General features: G+C 42.5%; 1 protein-coding gene and 1 pseudogene across 1 annotated transcript in view; one reads left to right on the top strand and one right to left on the bottom strand.

Moving 5' to 3' along the window:
* Nucleotides 1-20,978, top strand: part of LOC145268573 (metabotropic glutamate receptor 3-like) — a 1,374,385-nt gene that overhangs the window by 157,834 nt on the left and 1,195,573 nt on the right. The gene's annotated exons all lie outside the window — the stretch shown is intronic.
* Nucleotides 17,591-17,744, bottom strand: LOC145275144 (U2 spliceosomal RNA; annotated as a pseudogene).

Here is a 20,978-nt window from a genome sequence, read left to right as displayed (position 1 = left end):
TTTTTTAGCCGACAAGACGAAACGGTCGGCATCCTACGAATGCTGATCACTCGAATTTCGTTACCAAACTATAACAGAACAAACATATTGAAGCGAAATAATCAATAATATGAACAAACTATCTAGACCAGAAAACGGCTTGTTGTGTTTTACGGCATAGCCATCCTCGTTTGATCATCTTATATCGACACCGTATATATGTATTGCATTCGGTTGGGTTGTAGAATTTTTCGAATTATTTCGAATGTATTTTTTTATACAAGCAGTCTATAAATGCAAGTTTTTGTAATGGATGGATAAAATCACATCAGGTCATAATAGACATAAACATTGCAAAATAATTTATAACTCTTCGCTTCTTTAAGAAAAAAATGGAAGAGGTTCACCGGGGAAAGAAGTGTCGGCTGAGGTCGTATTGTTAAACAAGACAAATGGTGAACACAGGAGTTAGTGCGGTGTGGTTGTAAGTGTGGCTAAAATTAAAGTTTGAAAGATGGCGAGAAAGAAAAGGATATGAGATATATATAATATTGGGAACAGTTGAACACAAATCATGATTTGGACCAGGTCGGAAGAGCTTTGTGAAATCGAGATGAGTTGACATCCACTAACAATCACAGTGGGCCTTATAAGGTTATAATCAGGATTCGGTTCTGGGGTTCGGGAAGGAGCGAGTAACTCTCTCGACAACAGCACGTTTCTGCCCTCTTCTTTTCCAATCGACCACACCTGGCCTCTCGCCACCAATGTCACACCGCACAATCCGAACGTCAACAATACAAAATTCTTTTCAAGAGATGTTCACGAATCTTTTCTCTCTGCTACTCCAGGGAATTTCCCCCTGCTTTTATATCCTTCTATCTAGAAAAAAAGGAAGAGACAGGATAAAATAGCTTCTCCCATCATGCCCTGCCTTCCAAGATGCCCTTCGCGTATACAAATGCGCTGGCTATCCTTTCCTTCTTCATTCCCAAAGAGCGATGCAGATACGCCCGGTACGTTTCTTTTTTTTTTTACTTCTTCTTTTCTAACCATATACCCCACAGGCGTTAAAATGTAATTTCACACAATGATGTTAGACACACACCTAGCTTGCTATTAATATTTATAGAATGTTTCGGCGTTTGTATTTTTCTTTGGAGTTGTGTTTGTAATTGTTATGTACGTTTGTTACACTCGAGCACACTCATCAGCAGTCGCCATTGACAGAGACAGAGACTGAAACACACATAGCGATACAACCATAACAAGACCATGGTGCACAACGTTGAGGTATGCGATGCTATTGAACGGTTGATGACATGTATCAAAAATTGTTAACGCAGACCAGGATAAACCTTAAAAGCCGGAATAAAAGTGAAAAAGTAGACACACAAATGTAGCACATGTATGAGTGACGGAATAAGACATTTTGGAGAAAGTAGAGAAGAACTCATATTAGACTGGAGGAAAAAATAGAAAGAAAACTATAATGCAAGAGCCTGCATGTCATTGAGAATGAGAATGAAAAACATAAAAATGTTGCCCCTTTAACAAGCAATACACAATGCAGAATAAAAAAAACAGAAAATCTTGTACACATTTTGCCATTGATAGGGGTCAACACCCACAGACAAAGAAAAAAATGAAAGAAATAATACGAAGAATGAATGAACAATCTACGAATTTCACAAACAAAAAGGCGATGAACAAAAGACTGTCGGAGAAAGAGAATAGAATATACCACGAAAAAAAACACACGAAAGTTGTGTCTTTTTTTTATACCCGCGCAAAATAAAAAAAAAACGGCTACTTTAAAACATTTTTTCATATTTTGCTTCGGGGATATATTTTTTTTGTGTTTTTCGCAAAAATATTAAAATACATACAAAGCGACAAACTGGAACATTAAAAATTGAGAGGGAGAGACGTGGAGAGTACACTTTAATATAAAACCGGTAGTTGTAGTTTCAGTGGTGGATGTAAAAGATAAAAGAGAACGTTGTACCTTTGAGTGTGGCTTTGCCGTGGGAGATTGTGAGTTATGGAAGAAAAAAGAGAATGATGAAAAGATGAAGAATCAGTGGAATAATACAGAACAAGCAAAGAAAAATAATGGTTTGGAACGACAGTCATCGGCTTTTAAATTACTTGAAACATGGAAACTTCTATTAATATTTGTTGTAAATACGAAACACACTATTTCTGATTCATTCAAATAAATTGATAAACACAGGGATTTTAATAATGGCGATACAAGTTGTTTTCATCTTTTAAATATTACTTCAAAGAACACAAGAATAATTAATCTGCCGTTTCACATAAAATTCAGAAACAGGTCGCAACTTATTGAGAACCAAGTCACCCTTTCTAAATGAAAAACATTTTAACAAAAATGTTGATTGTTCACGCAATAAAGTAAATAATTGAGTTAACAATAAAAAATATTATTACTATATTATTAGCGTGCCATAAAATGCCGAGTACCTAATCATTGGCGATTGTGAATGTTAGAATGGCAAAAAGAATGTTATCGGAATGAATTATTTCAGAGAGATAAAATATTTGTTTTAAATATTAATTTTTAATTTTACTTTTTAACTTGGAAATTTTTAACATAAACAAAAATTTAAGAGAATAGATCAAAACAATAATAAAAAGTAATGAAATACGTGACAAAACAAGGTGGTTTATTCCTTATGCTATTAGGCAGTGAGGACATAGTTGAATATATGGGGCTACAGTTTGTCAAAAAATCTTCCTGCAGCTTACCGACCGTCAGTCAAGACCTACCGATGGAAGAAAGACATGTTACCATCATATCTGACCTGATAAAATTCACAGAAGAATGTGATCCGCCCTTTCTAAAAAATGAGTTGTCCTTGTGTATTACTGTCCTGTTTGTTGAGCTGTTTGTCGAACTATATATACACTTATAAATATATGTGCACACACACTAAACAATCACAAAAACCTCACGTATATACGCGTTATATACTAGGTATATCACATGAAATTGCACGCGTAAAATACATTCGTGAATATATACACACGTTATACACTTCCACTATATAACACTTATAAAATAATTGTTACAGAAATAAAACACGGGTTAAATTGGTCACTAAGATAGGTAAGAAGGAGTTTTGTTTAGTCATTTGAATTAACTTTATGTTGTGGATATTAACATATATATTTTTTATTGTGTGCTTTCATCCAAGGGGGATAATCGATTTAATTAAAGTTTGTTGTTGAGTCTTGGGCTAAATGTAGCCAATACTTAATGAATGCAAGGTCAATAATAGGATTTTTCACGGACCGTTAGAAGAGAAAAAAGGTGTACATTAATTACGAAAATGTTGATACTGGATGACTTGAATTGTTTTTAAATAGTTGAGAGGCAATGAAATTAGTATCTTTCGGCAAGTCACAGATTGGGAAATGTTTATAAGCTTGAGTGCGTTTTTCCAACGTGCTAACTGTGGGCATAAGACAGGAACACAGGCACCCACTCTCGATGCGCAGTCTGCGTTATTTCAGTGTTCGATTTGGATAGAAAAGTGTAGCGGTTCGTGATTTCGTTATTTTGTGTGAATGTAAGCCTAGGCTGTACATTGCTTAAACTTTCACTTTTTCATCCATTCTGAGATCTTCCATAATTTCGGGAGCGAGACGCTTGCTCGTTTCTTCCCTCTTACTTGGTTAAAATCATAGCCAGGAGCATGACAGGTTTCTGTGATTAAAAAAAATTTTATAAGCCCCTCGACTGTTTTGGTGCCATATATCAGTCGTACATCACATATTGGTTGATAAGAGTGGTAGTTAATTAAATTATCTAAGTTATAGTTATTTTATTTGGCAGGGAAAGTTCTTGTAGGGTGCGTTAAAATAAACATCTGAGGATTCCGATATAAGATAGGGATATGACACAGTGAAACTCTGTGGATAGATGTTGTCAGTGTTTACCTAGCACAGATTGTGTTACCCAATCCACAACCCAATGGCAAACTAAAAATTACTGAAAATAATATATTTAGAAATATAAAGTAAATATGTGTAGTGTTTAAACGAAATGTGGATAACTGAATTGCAAACTGGAGAAAGTTTTATATCATTATGTGATTGATTATAAATAAGATTGGCTTCTTGGTGATTACTTTGGGGTTATTTAACATCATAGTTGTTTTACTAAGGATGATATACGGATCATTTGCTTGGAAACATTCATGACAATGCTTGTAAGACGTTGATGTGAGCGTAGGAGAATCCCTTATTCAAAATATTAAAAGAAAACACGACCTTGATTAAAATCCTCATTTATGTGTTGTAAAATGATTATTGTATTTTATGTATTTGTTATCGTAAATATTAATTTCGATTTTTGTCTACGTAAAATTTTATCGGTTGTCAAAAATGAGAAATGCAATCAGAAGGAAAAAGAGGATGCCGATATGTATTATATATTTGAATTATATCTTGTTCAGAGTATTAGGTAAGCGTTGTGTTGATTTATATGTGTTTGTAGGTATTCTTAAGAGTAGAAATAATGGAGACATTATGCTTTCTTTTTTTAAATATATGTTGAACGTTTTACCTATGCAAATTTGTATAAGAATGAATATTCATGGTTTGTAAAAAATTACCAGAATATCTGAAATATACAGAGGTATGCATAAATTCCTCAGCAGTAGGAGGTAAAAAATTCTTCCTGGTTGCTTTTTTGAGGTTTGAACGTAAACTCGCAGAATGTTTATATATTAGGTTATTGCATACGTTTCCGCCGTGTTTTTTTAAAAAGAAAATCACAGAATTTAAACAGCTAAATTAAGTTTTTGTGTGAATCCCGTCGACTGATAGTGTCATATAATTGTCGCAAAATCACACTTTATCCTTTAACCTAAGCCACTACATGTCTGATGACCACCTTCTTTCCAAAGAACCCTGAGTTGGTTATCGTCCATCTTGATTGGTCTTCTGGAACGAGGAGCGTCATTGAGATAAAAATTACTTTGTTTGAATCTGGTAAACGAATCTTTAACAGTTTTCACAGCTATAGCAGTTTCTCCATATACGGCACAAATATCTTTGGTCACTTCACTCGATTTTGACCTTAATTAAAGGAAACAGAAGGTGTTGAAAATGTGATTTTTAACCTACTTTACAATCCATTTGAATGTTCTGAAAAAGAAAAATATATATATATGAGCAAAATAACGATGACCTATATCGTATCGGCAATCAATCGTGACGAGCATGATTATTCTCCCGTCGGTGAGATTGGGTCTGGTCATCTGTGGATCCTCAGATGGCTGTGGAGGCTGATCCTTTACCCGCAAACTTTATTGCAGTGGGGGCATGTGTGGATGGTCGGCTGAATAGTAGAAAAGGTGTGTTAGTAGAAGATCGCTTCTTTATGTGCTCTCTCCCATCTTCTCTGGCACTGTGGAGGTCTTTTTCTGATTGAGCCGTGCCTTCATGGACCATGCTGCTCCACAGTTCACTCTGGAGAACAGAATCCTTCTGCGTCTTTATGTTGTCCTTATATCTCTTTTTTTGTCCTCCCTTGGGCCGCTTTCCTTCTATCAGCTGACCGTAGAACATTTGCTTTGGAAAGCGGTTGTCAGGCATGCGCACAACATGGCCCATCCATCGCAGCTGGTGTCAGATGATGGTTATGGTGATGTTAGGTATGTTGGCCTCCTTCAGGACGCTTACGTTTGTTCATCGATCCTCCCATCAATCCTGGTGATCTTGCGGAGACAACGCTGGTGATACTGCTCCATGGCCTTGAATGTCCGTTGTGCGTGGTCCAGCTGCTAGCCCCATAGAGAAGAGTGGGCAGAATAACTGCTTTATAGACAAGCAGCTTGACTCTGCTCTGTATTTCCCAATTCTCAAAACCCTCTTCCGTAGTTTGACAAAGGTTGCACTGGTGCATCCGATGCGGTGGTGATAGAACTTGAGGAGAGAAGACTGCAAGGAAGGCAAAGATTGTGGGCGGCTGTGGGTGTGTGCCACGGGCTGGTTGGTGTAGGATCTGGGTCTTTTTATATTAAGGTCAAGTCCAAGGAGCCGGTAGGCTCTCTCAAAGGCATCCAAGATGCTCTGGAGGTCTGCTTCTGAGTAAGCAACCAGCACATCGTCATCTGCGTATTGAAGCACTATGATGGACTATGTGAGGACCTTGCTTATTTTCCTAAACCTAGTGATGTTAAAGAATTCGCCATATATACTGTACATGAGTTTGATTCCCTCAGATAGGTTCTGGCTGTGAGGTAAAGGATGGGGGAGATGTAGATGGCGAACAGGGTTGGGGCAATGATGCAGCCCTGCTTGACACCGGATTTAACTTTAAAGGGAGATGTTTCTAAGAAGCCATGGCCGATCACAACTGCCGTTATGTCACGATGAGGAAGTCTCAAGATTTTTAGATACTTGTGTGAACATCCAATCCCGGAGAGGACACACCAGAGGGCAGTTCTGTTCACACAGTCGGCAGTCTTCGTGAGGTTAATGAACGCCATGTACAGTGGAAAGTGTTGCTCCTGACATTTCTCCTATAGTTGACGAGATGTAAAAATCATATCAGAGGTTTCTTTGGCAGGACGAAAGCCACACTGCGACTCTGGTAGGATGTTTTCTGACAGCAGCAGTAACCGGTCGCCCAATATACGGGTTAGAACTTCGACTGTTGTTGAGAGGAGGGAAATACTTCTGTAGTTACTACAGTCCGCTTTATGTCCCTTCTTGAAGAGTGTGATGACCAAGTCATCCCTAAGTTCTGTGATTTATTATCTACTTGACAATCCATCTGACGGTTCTGTAAACGAGGAATATTATCTGAGCAAAAAACGATTACCATTATCTTGTAGAACTGGATACGTGGTTACTAATGCTATCTAACACTTTACCAAATATCCAAACATGTTTTAAACAATTTTTTACGAACTTATGCAGCACCCTGATGTAAAATGGTTTAAAATCATTCTGAGAAAGGTAGTTAACAAACCTATCCTTACTTCTTTTTTTGGTGGAATGATAAATGGTTGAATTCTTGTTTATATAGAAGTAAATTGATTCTGTCATATCTATTTTATCTCGATGGAGGGATGAGGTTGACTTCTCCTCTCTTGTATAGCTACCATGTACAAGTTCAAAAGATCCTGTCGAAAACGATATCGCTTTACTTGTATTTTTAGTGTGCTTCGAAATCTTTTCGACGAAGAGAGATATTGAATTCGGTTCCGGAATCAGCTGGTCTAGATTTGCTTGGTTCTGATTTTTAGATTTATTATCATACCGTGGCTATTTCATTACATTACAACGTGTATGATTTATGTAGTATGGCTTCTGGCTTAGTAACTTTGTTTTATATTAGCACTCACGAGAATCACCAAATGACCGAGGCGATTATTATTATTATTGTTATCAAAATTTACATATTATAAAATAGAAAATGTTCAGAAAAAATGTTTTGATAAGAAAGATGAATGATAGAAAAAAACTGGAATTTGAGTAAATAAAATGTCAGCTTCATAAGAATATGATCTTCATAAAATATGTTTTAGTTAATAATAGTAGTGAGGAATTTAGTTCATAAATAACAATGCGAGTACGTGATAAAGGTCACGTGATTTAATCATTTTGCTACGTGGTAGACGTAGATGGTTACACAAGAGTCATATACAAAGTCATTTACTTGGAAAACACATCAATAACAGTTTCAGCGTGATGATTGAGGTCGGCAGTCATACAAAAAATCGGCCGGGAAAACAGCGGGATGTAATAACTAAAAAGCAAGAATGTTATACTATCAGCTTTACCTTGGCCCTAAGTTTAGAGGAGTGGATGAGAAAGAAGAACATGTATGAAAAGAGATGAGAGTAAGTAAGATTATTAAGACTCATTATATTGGAAACAATACAGAGGAAAATGTTCACCAGGGTGAGAAAATGCAGCTAAAATGGTGTGGCAGTTATTTTATGATAAAACAATGTACAAGGAATCACTCAATATATTTTAGATCTAATTTATGTGTGGCTGTAACAGAACGCAGGAACAAAAGTCCATGATAACAGAGTTAAGGTCGGCCATGTTGTAGCGGGATATACGTGGTGGCACAATATAAGAAATATTTTTAATAAAAAACAAGGCCGGTAGCCATTAGTCGCGTGCTCTCGTGTAATGAATGAATGCATGAATGTAGGATTGACATGAAATTCTTAAAGATAAACTAAAATGAACAAAAAATGGGCTAAAATGACTTAAATAAATAAAAAGTAAATGACTTAGAATGTCTTTAATGAACTTAAGGATGAATTGAATGACCTTAAGAATAACTTGAATGCTTAGAAAATAACTGGAATCCTTAAAAACAACTTGAATGATCTGGAGAATTACTTGAATGGCTTTGAGACTGACTGGTTGTATAGTGGGTTATCATTGTACATTAAATTAATACAGAAAAGTGATTCCCCACTTTATATCACAATAAGTATAGCATGTAGTAAGAACAGATACTACACTTTTATATTGGCCAAAAGGCCAAGAAAAGGGTATTTATTTGCTCCCCCACCAAGCAAATAAGGTACAAGGCCGATTTTTATGTGAGGAGTGAAGGCGAAATGGTGATCAACTCCCCGTGGAGTAGGGGAGCTTGATAGTGATAATTGGTATGAAAGGTTGCCCCTACATTGACGAAGGTATTATATGTGGGGTTGCCCCCACATATGGTCTTTGCTTGCAGTATCTGCCGGAACAGATACTACACTTTTATCTTGGCCAAAAGGCCAAGAAAAGCTTATTTTTTAAATTATTATCTTTGCCAAGCCCCCCCACCATTTTTTATACAATACATTACTAAAACATGTTATAAAGAATGGAGGGGGTCCTTTGAACAATGTTGCATGAGGCGGGTAGAATTGGGGGTCGGGGTTCATCCACTTTGTCTATGCCCTAAGCTAGTTTATCACTCACCATATTACCTCATTCACTCTGTGGGCCTAAGCTATTTAAAATTCCCCACATGCTTGAATTTTTTTTTTCAAAAGTGTATTTACAATAATAGAATAAACTTTATTTACAAAAACAGGAACAGTTTTTTTTTCTCTCCTTTTTTCTTTTTTAAAATCAACGCAAATGCAAACCTAAAGCAAAAAGAAAATTAAAGCATTTATGTAAAAACATAGGCGGAAAACAAAAGTTGTACATGTATCTAAAAAAGAGAAATGTCGAATGATGGGCGGTGGGTTTATCTAAGCCTAAAATACACCCCAAATAAAGAAAAATAACAATAAGAAAAAATAAATGAACTAAAGAAAATGCTATGTTATGTTAGTGAGGGCCCTCCCAACCTACTCTAATTGCTGAAGCGCTCGCTGTTTTCCGGCGATTGCCGAAAACAAGAAAGATACTTCCTAAATGGGAGTGGGCAATCTACGGACAAAAGAAACGTGGGTGAGGGTTCATGGGGTAAGCGGTGCCCTCCAAAATATGTACCAAGGGCTGCACGGGTCAAGGGATAAAATTAACTTTGATGGGAAAGGGCATTCTGAAGATATTCTAACACCTAAAATAAATTGGGGGACGTGATTCATTCACACAACTTACTAAGGGACGGTTCTTTTGGTCTTAACTTTATCAGGACCTAAGGACGGTGTGCACCATGCTCAGGCAGGGAACACATTCAAATTTGTTTCGAATAAAGACAACTAAGCTAGCGGTGTGAATCCACCTACGTTTAAATACCGTGAGAGTCAGCCTCCTTCTATCACATCTGATTTTGATTTTAAGCTGATGCATAAAATGCGAAATCAGATTGTAATGAGAAGGCAGCGACCCTCCACGCCCTATCTCTATGCGTGAAGCCCACACTACTAGTCTAGCTACGCCTAAGATCGCTAGGAACACCATTCGTTCCTCCCTGGGTCACAACGGATCTATGTTGTAGACCACTAACCCCAAATCCAGGCACGTCACCCGTTCGGGCATGATGTGAGTCGTTACCCCACCGACATACGTCCAGAATTCACGCAGCCTAGAGCAGTTAAAGAACGTGTTCTACTGTTTCCGCCTCGTCCTCCAGGAAACGTGGGCAAAAGTCCGACCAATTCTGAAGAGGATGCCATTGAGGCGTAGTGCATTACGAATCAATCGCCAGGTCAGAGAGTATTCAGTATTATTTAGATAACTCCGACCTGGCGCCCAATTCTACAGAGAGCGGATCCCCTCCTCCAACAACTGCAGCCGCTCCCCTTGTGAGTCTGAAGCAGTCCCCACCACTAAATCCCGATATAGTGCTTGCCTAGACCGGGCGAGGTCACTAAACCCCGGCAACACTCGAAGCTCAGCTCGTCATTCGTTATAGAGCTGTGGTTGACCCCTCGGCCTCCGAATGCATTCGACCAAGTGATCGGGGATGAGGTCAGGGAAAGCGTTACCGACCGTAGGGCCCCACGCAGACTCCACCGTCAGAGTTCAACTTAGGAACACCAATCTTTCGGCATGTTTTTGGCTAACCAAGTCGGGCACCCTAAGCCCCCATCACGCTGTCTTTGAGTGACGATGTCTGCGGACCATTGGCCCTCCCATGTCCTAAAGGAGTGAGAAAAGGCAGCGCGTTAATGCCTTTATCCGATTCGCGGGCAGGGGTAGTACAGCCAGTCGATAAAGGATTAGCGGAAAGACGTAAATGGAGCACGCCTCCGCCCTACCTTTAAGGGAAAGACCCCTACGAAGCCAAATCCTTACAGACACTTCGACCTTGTTCTGTACTTCCGACCAATTCTTATCCAACTGGAGACCCGGTCCAAACTAAACGCCAAGAATCCGAACCGGGCCATCGGTCCAATTGAATCGGCCATTGGATTTGCTATGGTTGACTACGGCTCCTGTAACCTCTTCATACTACCCGAGAGCCTTAATGACGGGGCAGATGCACGCCATCACATCATCGATATACGGGGAAACACTGGCGCGCGCACCGCCAGGAAGAGCAATTCCACCCAGAGTCAGTCCAGCCCCACCCATCCTCAATTTTCGTAGGAGCGGCTCAATGGTGAGGACATAAAGCAGGGGAGACAACGGGCATCCTTGCCGTACCGACCGCGAGATAATGAAAGGTTCCTACCGCATTCCATTCACCTCAACAACTGCCGTCGGCCGAGTGTACAGAATGGAGATCCATCTGCGAAATCCCAGATTAAAACCTGCGGCCTCTAGAAAGATCTCAGGAATTCATGGCCGACACTATCGAACGCCTTGGACTGATCTACATTGATCATCGCGGCTTCAGTGTCGTCTTCTAATCCTTCTATGATCGTACGGACCAGATGCAACTTGTTTTCAATTGATCTCCCCTTCACAGCGTAGTTCTGATCAGGTTCAACCAAGTCAGTAATAACGACCTGCAACCGGTTCGCAAAAACGCGTGCCAAAATTTTCAACTTAGCAGACTTATGGACCTAAAATCGTCTAGCCCCGCGACATATGCGTGCTTCTTCTTCAGAAGTGTGACCACTCCCTTGGTAACCTGACCCGGGATAGATCCCGTGTCAAACCAGTGGTTAAACACACCCGTCAGAATCGGAATGAATATGTGCGACAGTATAGTTCATAGGGCAAACTATCGAGTCCCGGAGATTTGTTGTAGCCGGCCTGCTTTAGCGCAGCAACTACCTCACACTCTGTAACCTTACTATCAAAACTAGCCGCTCGGGCCGCCTCCAGGCGGGGAGACCCAGCCAAATAGTCGTCAAACTCATGGCCGTGGAGTCTGGACAGCTGAGAGAGGCGATTGGCGAGATGCTTTCCGAACCCCTCACAAATCTTCCGAGCCGATACAAGGTTGCGACCTTCCGGGCTCTGAACTTTACGAATGTAATTACCCGATATACGCCAGAGTGAAAATCTACGCTCTTATGCGTCAACATTCACGGCTTCATTAGACGCTTTTTGTACCCTATCCCTAACTACCTGACCTTCATACCGCTCGCTAGCCGAGCGTTTCAGGTCCTCCTTTAATTAGTGCTATCGCTAGGGAATCCCCCCCAGCCACCGCCCGAGCCAACATATCTTCTAAACGCTTTTCTACCTTAGCCTTATTTAAGGCGAGGCGCTGGCTATATTGGACAGAAAAGCGCCTAATACTAGACCTAGTGTTTATAAACAACTTACTCCCTGTAACCACCCCCACTAAGCCCTTTAATATGTGTTCTTCTAGCTTTTCCCGGAAGTCAGATAACTCTAGTAAGGAGGTATTTAACTTCCAGTACTCAGCTAGGCTAGTGTTCGTATCTAACTCTAATTTGGCCATAAGTAGCTTATGGTCAGAGTGACCTAATGAGTGGAACGTTGGACAGGATATACAATCTACGTTGCCTCCTCTAACTAACAATCGGTCCAAGTATGAACTTGCACCGACGGCCGACGAGATCCACGTCCACATCTCCCTCCCAGGGTGATCAACGCGAAATCTGTCGGCAAGCTGGCACGAGGCCATCAGGTCAGACAAGCTGCTATCACTCCTTCCCGTCCTGCTAGCACCCCCTCTATCAATTCGGGGATCAAGGACGGCATTCCAGTTCCCGACTAGAATTAACTGCTCCGGACCACCGAGAAATCCCTCTAATTGCTGAAAAGAGAGGACCCTCTCCCGAGTAGAATTAGGCGCATAAACCGCGACGATCCGAAACTTACTATTGTTCACGGCAACATCGGCCACGACCAGTCTGCCATCTGCATCAGTGTGTTCACCGCTCAACGTTGCGGGCAGGGTGCGTCTAACTAACAGAGACCCCCCCTAGCATGCCAATCACCGAATGCTGAAAAGAATCGAAATGTCCCGACAGCAATGGATGATCGTCAATCGAATCATAGTGGGTTTCCTGTAACGCAGCCACATCTATATCTAAGGACATGGGGTCGCTCAGCACGCGAGAAGCCTTGCTTCGGCACCTCATGGCCGCCGTATTTAAACTACCCAAATTCAAAAATGTGGCCATTGTACCTAATCAGTGTCAACCACCGACCTGAAGTCCTTAGGGGTCAGGATGCCGCAGGCCTGCTCGCGACTACCCGAAAGCAGTTCGGAAAAGACTCGTCCGTCTCGGGCAATTCCTCCGACATCCAGAGGAAATATGAGTTTATAGAACGAAGGGTTGATGTACTTGGGGACCCTCCTTTCACAACAGGGCTCTAGCTGGGACAGAGAGTCATGCCCCTCTTCCACGAGTTTCAGGTCCGGGATCGCCCCCTTGCTGCCTCTATAATTCCCCAGAGGCCTTTTGTTCGGCCTTCTTTGCCCTTCCTCACAAATGTTGTTATTAGGGGGGCGTCTGGGAAGTTTCTGGGGTTGCCAACATCTTTAGTCCGGACCTGGGTGAGGAGCTGCAGAGGTTTAATTATAGCTCTTTGACGGGCCGTGATGTCTGCCGCTGCGTGTGTAGGATCTACCTCGCATATTCGGTCCCCTGGTAGGAAAGGGAGCTTACGAATCTTTTCCGTTCTTACTCTAGGAAGAGACGGAAAAGAGGGTTTCAGGGAGCTTTCTGGCTCCTTGGTTTGGGGGGAGTGAATAGGGGGAGGTGTTCTGCTCGAGAGTAGCTGTGAGGGGTTCGGGTGGTGGCGTCTGAGAAGAAACGATGGTCGTATCTTTCTTTGGTGGAGGGGGGAATAGGGCCCAGCCTCCTTGATTTTCTTGTTTGCTTTGCCAGCTTCCTTCTCCGTCTCTTCTGTCTTCATTTGTTGCTCTATTTCTGAGTCTTTTTCCGACAATTTCCTTTTGGGTTTCCGCAGCTTCTTGTTGGGCACTTGGTAGACTCGGTAAGCCGCGGGGGTTGCACGTTCTTGGAGGGCGGTTTCTTTACTGGTAACTTGGTTTGTGGTGCGGGGCCTGCTGTTGACGTCGCCTTCTTGCCGCGTTTACCACCTTATTCCATCCTTTAAAAGATGTTGGTGCTCCCTCCTGTTGCTTTGGGGGAGCTGCTGGTTGTGTGGTTCCGCCCGGGGCCTGAGCAGCTCGGGTTACGGGCGGAATCTTTTGGGAGCAATGTTTAGACATGTGCCTCAGCTGCAGGCAATGCCAGCAATGGGGCTTCCTGCCCTCCACTATAACAGTCATTGTCCAGGTACTGGACATGAGCACCGGTGGTATCTTATTGAATCCATCCCGGTCTAGACTCATTTTTAACTGGTAGTCCCCTGCCATAAGATTACGGGGACTACGGACCGGGATTACTGCCTCGACGTCCCCATACTGACTTAGGACAGCTCCCAAGTGTTTGCTGTCAATGAAAAAGGGGACGCCGAGGATAGTGACTGTTGTAAATCGGCAGCTCAGGTACACGGCCTTGAGACGTAAGTTTTTCCATATTAGGTCGAACCTGGACAATTTTAAGGCGTCTTCTTTAGTTGGAAGGAGCACATCCCACTTGGCATAGCTCCGTTTGCAGATATATTGTGCTGGAATGTTTAGTTCCCAGAGGAGCTCTGCCATTGTGTCTTTTGGTACCCATTCAATGTTTTGGTCTTAGTGTCCGTGGATACGAATTAAATGATTCTTTTGGCCAACTCTTCTAAGGTTCCAGGGACGGGTTTAATGACATTCCCGTCTGTGAGCTGTTTATATTTAGTTTGGAAGAGCTAGCGATATTCCTCCGGTTTTATCTGTGCCTGGGGCCCGCACCTTATCCCTGGGGATTCCTTCTTTTGTGGGGCTTGTCTACGCAGGAATTGCTGGCACTGCCGGCGTCTTTTTTCCGGGCGGAATGGTTCCGGAATCTGGTGCTACTGTTGTCAATGTAAGCTATTATTCTGGAGCAGCTTGAGGTGTTTTGGGGACTTGTGCAGCCCCCCCCGTGTAGCAACCCCCGTTTTTGTTGGTGACCTGGATTTTATGTGTTGTATATTTTTGTTGGTGGTGCTGTCAAGACTAACTCTGCTTCTGCTGCTGCCACCGCTGCTGCCGCCGCTGCTGCCGCCGCTGCGGATCTTGGGAAAGAATCCATCGTCCAGGTCAAGAAACCTTTCGAAAGCGGCTTCCCGGTCATAGGGGTCTTCGCTTGTAGTCTGATGATGGTCGGTGGTTTCCTTTTTTGGGCAACTCCATAGACCTAGCTGGCCTTACTCCTGCCTTGGGGAGCATATTCCTCCCGTGGGCAGGTGGGCTGACAGTTGAAGCTCGTCGTACAGATCCACCGGCCCTGATAACCCACCCCAGCTAGAGATGTGTTGGGGCCGACAACGTCAAATGATGATGAGGCGTAGCCACACAAGGTGACTAACTCCCGTCTATTAATGGTGCGGGGGACAGCACCGAGAGGCTCGGTGTCGGGCAAACTGGACAGATTATGTCTGCCATGCCTTCTGCCTTTCCTCCGAGCACGACCTAGTGCCCCGAACCGAACTTGGGGTAGCACCAGCGGATGTGGTACCCCCAACTGCACTGGAACTTGGGGTACCACCACCGGGTATGGTACCCCAAACTACACTGGAACTTGGGGTGCCACCAGATGTGGCATCTCGATCACCGAACTGGAGCTTGGGGTACCACCGAATGTGGTACTATCCACCCGACCTGGGGCTCAGGGTGCCATCGGGTGTGCCCCCCTCTCGAATCAAAATCTCGCCTTCACTGTCTGGGAGGAGCCTCTCATGCCGCTCTACCCTGAATCGAACGCACCGACCGAAACGACCAAACCGACCGAACGAGAAGGGCCAGCGGAAGTGGCCCTTCCAACGACATCTCTGAATGTCGCTCGAGAGTGGGGGGGGCGTCCCCCATCACTCCCTTCCCACCTGTTGCGGACATAGTGTCCTGATAGCCCGACCCTCGACAGGAACCCGCCGATTAGAAGCGAGGAGACTATCACTGAATTACTTACCGGTACTTGAGCCTCCCCGAACCTGCCAGCTACGCAGCTGGCAGGTTCGGGGAGGCTCAATTACCGGTAAGTTCTGTCAAGTTTTGTCAAGGGAAGGGGGTGACCTGCAAAAAGAAAAAAAGAAAAAGAACAGTTAATGAGCCCTAGTGAGCAAGAAGGAACAAGAGAGAGAACAGAGATGCACTAAGGACCACTCTCCCAAAGAATGGAGTCGGTCCTTAGAGCCAAAAGTACCCTTAAACGTAGTCAACCATTAGACCAGGTGGCTGGTCGTTGCCGGTCTTTATGCTAATCAAAGATAGTATGCTGAGAACAGATACGACAGTTTGATCTTAGTCATAAGGCCAAGAACAGAGTATTTATTTGCTCCCGCACCGAGCAAATTAGGCACAATGCCGATTTTTAATGAGAAAGTGAAGGAGAGATGGGGACCAGCTCCCCGGGAAGGAGGGAAGCTGGATAGTGACAATTGGTATGAAGGGTTGCCCCTACATTGACCAAGGTCTTATATGTGGGGTCTCCCCCACATATGGTCTTTGCTTGCAGTATCTGCCGGACAGATACTACACTTTGATCTCGGCCAAGAAAAGGGTATTCATTTGCTCCCCCACCGAGCAAATTAAGCACAAGGCCGATTTTTACTGTGAGCCGTGAAGGGAAAATGGCGGCCAACTCTCCGGGGAGTAGGGGAGCTGGATAATGACAATTGGTATGAAGTGTTGCCCCCTACATTGATCAAGGTCTTATATCTGGGATTGCTCCCACATATGGTCTTTGCTTGCAGTATATGCAGGAACAGATGGTATTTATTTGCTCCCCCACCGAGCAAATTAGGCACAAGGCCAATTTTTAATGTGAGGAATGAAGGGAAGGGGGAAGGGAAAAAGGGGACCAGCTCCCGAGAGGTGGGAAATGGGAGCTGGTTAAAGGTCAGGCATTTGGGGTTGCCCCCACATCTTGTCTTTGCTAGTCATAGCTAGTCATAGCTTGCAGTATCTGCCGGAACAGATGGTATTTATTTGCTCCCCCACCGAGCAAATTAGGCACAAGGCCGATTTTTAATGTGAGGAGTGAAGGGGAAATGGGGACCAACTCCCCGGGGAGTAGGGGAGCTGGATAGTGACAATTGGTATGAAGGGTTGCCTCTACATTGACCAAGGTCTTATATGTGGGGCTTCCCCCACATATGGTCTTTGCTTGCAGTATCTGTCGGAACAGATGGTATTTATTTGCTCCCCCACCGAGCAAATTAGGCAAAAGGCCGATTTTTAATGTGAGGAGTGAAGGGGAAATGGGGACCAACTCCCCTGGGAGTAGGGGAGCTGGATAGTGACAATTGGTATGAAGGGTTGCCCCTACATTGACCAAGGTCTTATATGTGGGGTCGCCCCCACATATGGTCTTTGCTTGCAGTATCTGCCGGAACAGATGGTATTTATTTGCTCCCCCACCGAGCAAATTAGGCACAAGGCCGATTTTTAATGTGAGGAGTGAAGGGAGGGGGAAAGGAAAAAGGGGACCAGCTCCCGAAAGGTGGGAAATGGGAGCTGGTTAATGGTCAGGCATGTGGGGTTGCCCCCACATCTAGTCTTTGCTAGTCATAGCTAGTCCTAGCTAGTCATAGCTTGCAGTATCTGCCGGAACAGATGGTATTCATTTGCTCTCCCACCGAGCAAATTAGGCACAAGGCCAATTTTTAATGTGAGGAGTGAAGGGAGGGGGAAGGGAAAAAGGGGACCAGCTCCCGAGAGGTGGGAAATGGGAGCTGGTTAAAGGTCAGGCATGTGAGGTTGCCCCCACATCTGGTCTTTGCTAGTCATAGCTTGCAGTATCTGCCGGAACAGATACTACACTTTGATCTTGGCCAAATGGCCAAGAAAAACTTAAACAGCTGAGAACAGCCTCTATTAACGGACCTTAGATCTTAACCAAAAACGCCAAGCACAAAAGTGTTACGGACAAACCGACAGACCGACCGACCGCTTGCACGCGTCTAATAACATACAATTTGCAATAAGAAATGCGTCATTATTTGACAAGAAAGGACATCTCAAAAATATTCTAAATAATTAATAGGCTGGATAAAGATTAACACTTACGTATAAACTAAAATATTAGGTAACTAATGACTAATTTGTTCACAATCGATTGAACTCGAACATTTATCATGACGTACTTCATTTAAGAGAGAGAGGGAGGACATGTAGGTTGTGTGGTCTGTAGTAGAAAATGCGAGAGTAAAGTATTGAAAAGCGACTAAAGCGCAGTCAGTATGAACTCTGCGTATCAGAAGTGGAAAACTTGAAAGGGAAATAGTTACATGATAATGTATTAAAGTCACGCAAGAAACGACGGTCGGGATCGCATTGTCATGGTAATTAATACAACACTCAGAAATACCGAATTGTTACCGCAGCCTCACAGAACGAAATGGATCAAAGACCTCAAAAAAACGCAATAACACAGGCCTCCACTACCAGACCGCCTTCTCCAACATCAAGTAGCTAGAGGTTGAAATTCAATTAAAAAACCTGACCTATTTATCCTGTGCGCACCTGGCATTGAACCGACTGTTTCCCAAGATAAGTTCGCGATTAAAAGATACTTTTAACTGACATCAAATCTGACCCTCAAACCGTCATCTGCATGGTGTATGTGTCTACATTAGTGATGGCTTTTCATGTTGTAGAGCCACCTCACAGGAACACCCTAAATTTCCCTGTATGTGCTTTCACGGTAGCACTAGGTAACAGCACTGCGTTTGTATGCACCTTCTATCGCTTCACAACAGCGGAATTACTATTTTAAGAGCCTCTCTGAAACTATTGGCCACATACTGTCTGCTCATCCCTCGGCTAACATTCACGTCTATTAAGACTTCAATGTTTATAATGCGGAATGGTTTGTCCACTCAAACAAATTGAATGATGAGAGGAGGTTACGTCATGATTTTTGCATGGCCTTTAACCTAACACTAAATATTCACGATCCTAACCGTGTGCCCGACACTGACGGACAATATGCAAATCTCTATAGACCTTTTTCTTACAACTTGCAAGAACTGTGTTCATCCTCGATTCTGTCTCTACTAGGATATCCCGACCATTCAATTATTTCAGTCAAAATAAATTCAAAATGTAATAAGTCCTCAAATGAATCCCTTCATCCTACAGTATCTTGATACGCTATGACTGTCTGGGATAGTATCTATCATTTATATCAGATTTACCCCTTCGTTCCGTGTTTTAAATGAACGTGTCCTCTGTAGTATCAGCCCGCCGAATGGTTAAATAGACACCTTCATACCCGCCAAGAAATCTTAACAAAAAACAAATACCTAATCGTTGTTCTCTCCAGAATGTGCACCTGTCATTGTACAATGGAAACAATTTTTCCATTACTTTCAATGAAATAGATGTAGTAAACTGAAGCCGCATTTAGGTTTGCTAGGAACCGCTGTAAAAGAGTACTAAAGTTGCTGAGCAGCAGCTAGGTTCTTACGAATATTGGCGGATAACAGAGCGGATTCTGAACAAGGGACTGTCCTCTATCGCAACCATTATTAATGGACCTGAGGTAATCTCATGCGCATTTGACAAAGCAAACTCTTTGCTAAGAACTTTGCAGTAAATTCTACCCTTTGCAATATGGGCAGTGTAATTCTCCAATTTCCCTCCTCTAACTGAAAACGCACTATGTGACGGACATGTGTCTGTGTGATGTTGCCAAACTTTACAAACACCATTGATTCCAGTAAAACAACTAGCTCTGACAGTATTCCAATAATACAACTCCAGTCAGAACTAGCTCACATACTTACAAAGCTGTTAAAACCTTGTCTTAAAGAGAAATGCTTCCCAACACCTGCCGCATATTGGAAAATTAAGATGATCAGTCATCTCTCTCTTAGTAAAAATCACTCAGTCTCCTATGCATCACGAGTAAGCTGTTAGAGTCTGTGTTGAATAGAGAAGTGGCCAAGCACATAAAAAACTAACCTACTCAGCGACATACAATATGGATTCAATTCTGCTAGATCTACATCTGATTTACTAATTGTGATGCCACACATGTTTAGTTAATCTCTCGATGGGGCTTCGTTTCTAGAGCAATTGCGTTTGTCAGGTCAAAAGCGTTTGATAGGTTATGGTATAAATCCATGCTTTACAAAATCTCAAGTTACGGAATTGATGGAAACCCCCTTTTAGCTATTTAATCATTTTTCTTTGATAGTTTAATAATTTTAAAGGTTGATGAGTAGAAATCAGAGACTCATAGTGTCAACACTGCGTTTATCAGAGTTTAATCCTTTGTCCAACTCTCTTCCTGATCTTCATCAATGATATCCCGAATCACATTCTAAGATTCGTTTGGGGATCTAAGGGCTGGGCAATATCGATGGATTTTGCCATTTCCGATTTTTCTCTGGGTAGAGATTAAAGACTCGACACCCAAACTTTTTCTACATTTCTTTTATTGGTGTTCTCGTTTGCTACTCTCATCTCTGTATCGAATATTATATTTGATTGACCCTCCTCACCAATGCTTTTGTCCTCACGAACTGATTCTGAAAATGAGATCGCTTGTTTCTTATAAATTGTTCTACTAAGCCGCAACTTTTCCGTGGTCATTTTCGTACTGGACGTTTTTTCAAATTTTTCTTTAAAATCTTATTTGGAAATAAGTGTCTTCAAAAAGTGTCATCATTTTTTCCTTTCCGCTCGAAAACCGGAGCATGCCACACGTAGAATTTCCAAAAGAGGACGTACATTTCTCTTCTCTTCTGCTCTGAGGCATTGCCTCCGCCGTAACACAAAGATTAAGAAAACAAAAAAGACAAAGAAAATAATCTTGAAGGTGCTATTTATTAGTAAAAATCGGCTTATAATAAAAAATATACAATGCTTTTATAACTATATTCGACAGTTAACGAAATTTCAAATTTATCTTTATATATATATTGTCATCCACATACAGTACTGTTTCGTTGTATCACAACTCATCAGTGCGGCTAGACAAACACCTTTCCTCAGCCGTGGATTGAACCTAAACCGTCGCATTGACAGTTGGCAGCTCTCACCATTCGCCTACGAATCAGCGTCGTAAATATTTCTCCTA

Source organism: Euprymna scolopes, chromosome 4 (genome assembly GCF_053919585.1).
Source record: "Euprymna scolopes isolate OS-2025 chromosome 4, ASM5391958v1, whole genome shotgun sequence".
Classification (NCBI taxonomy): domain Eukaryota; kingdom Metazoa; phylum Mollusca; class Cephalopoda; order Sepiida; family Sepiolidae; genus Euprymna; species Euprymna scolopes.
The sequence above is the reverse complement of the archived record's forward strand: the minus strand, read 5'-3'. Positions and strand labels throughout refer to the sequence as shown.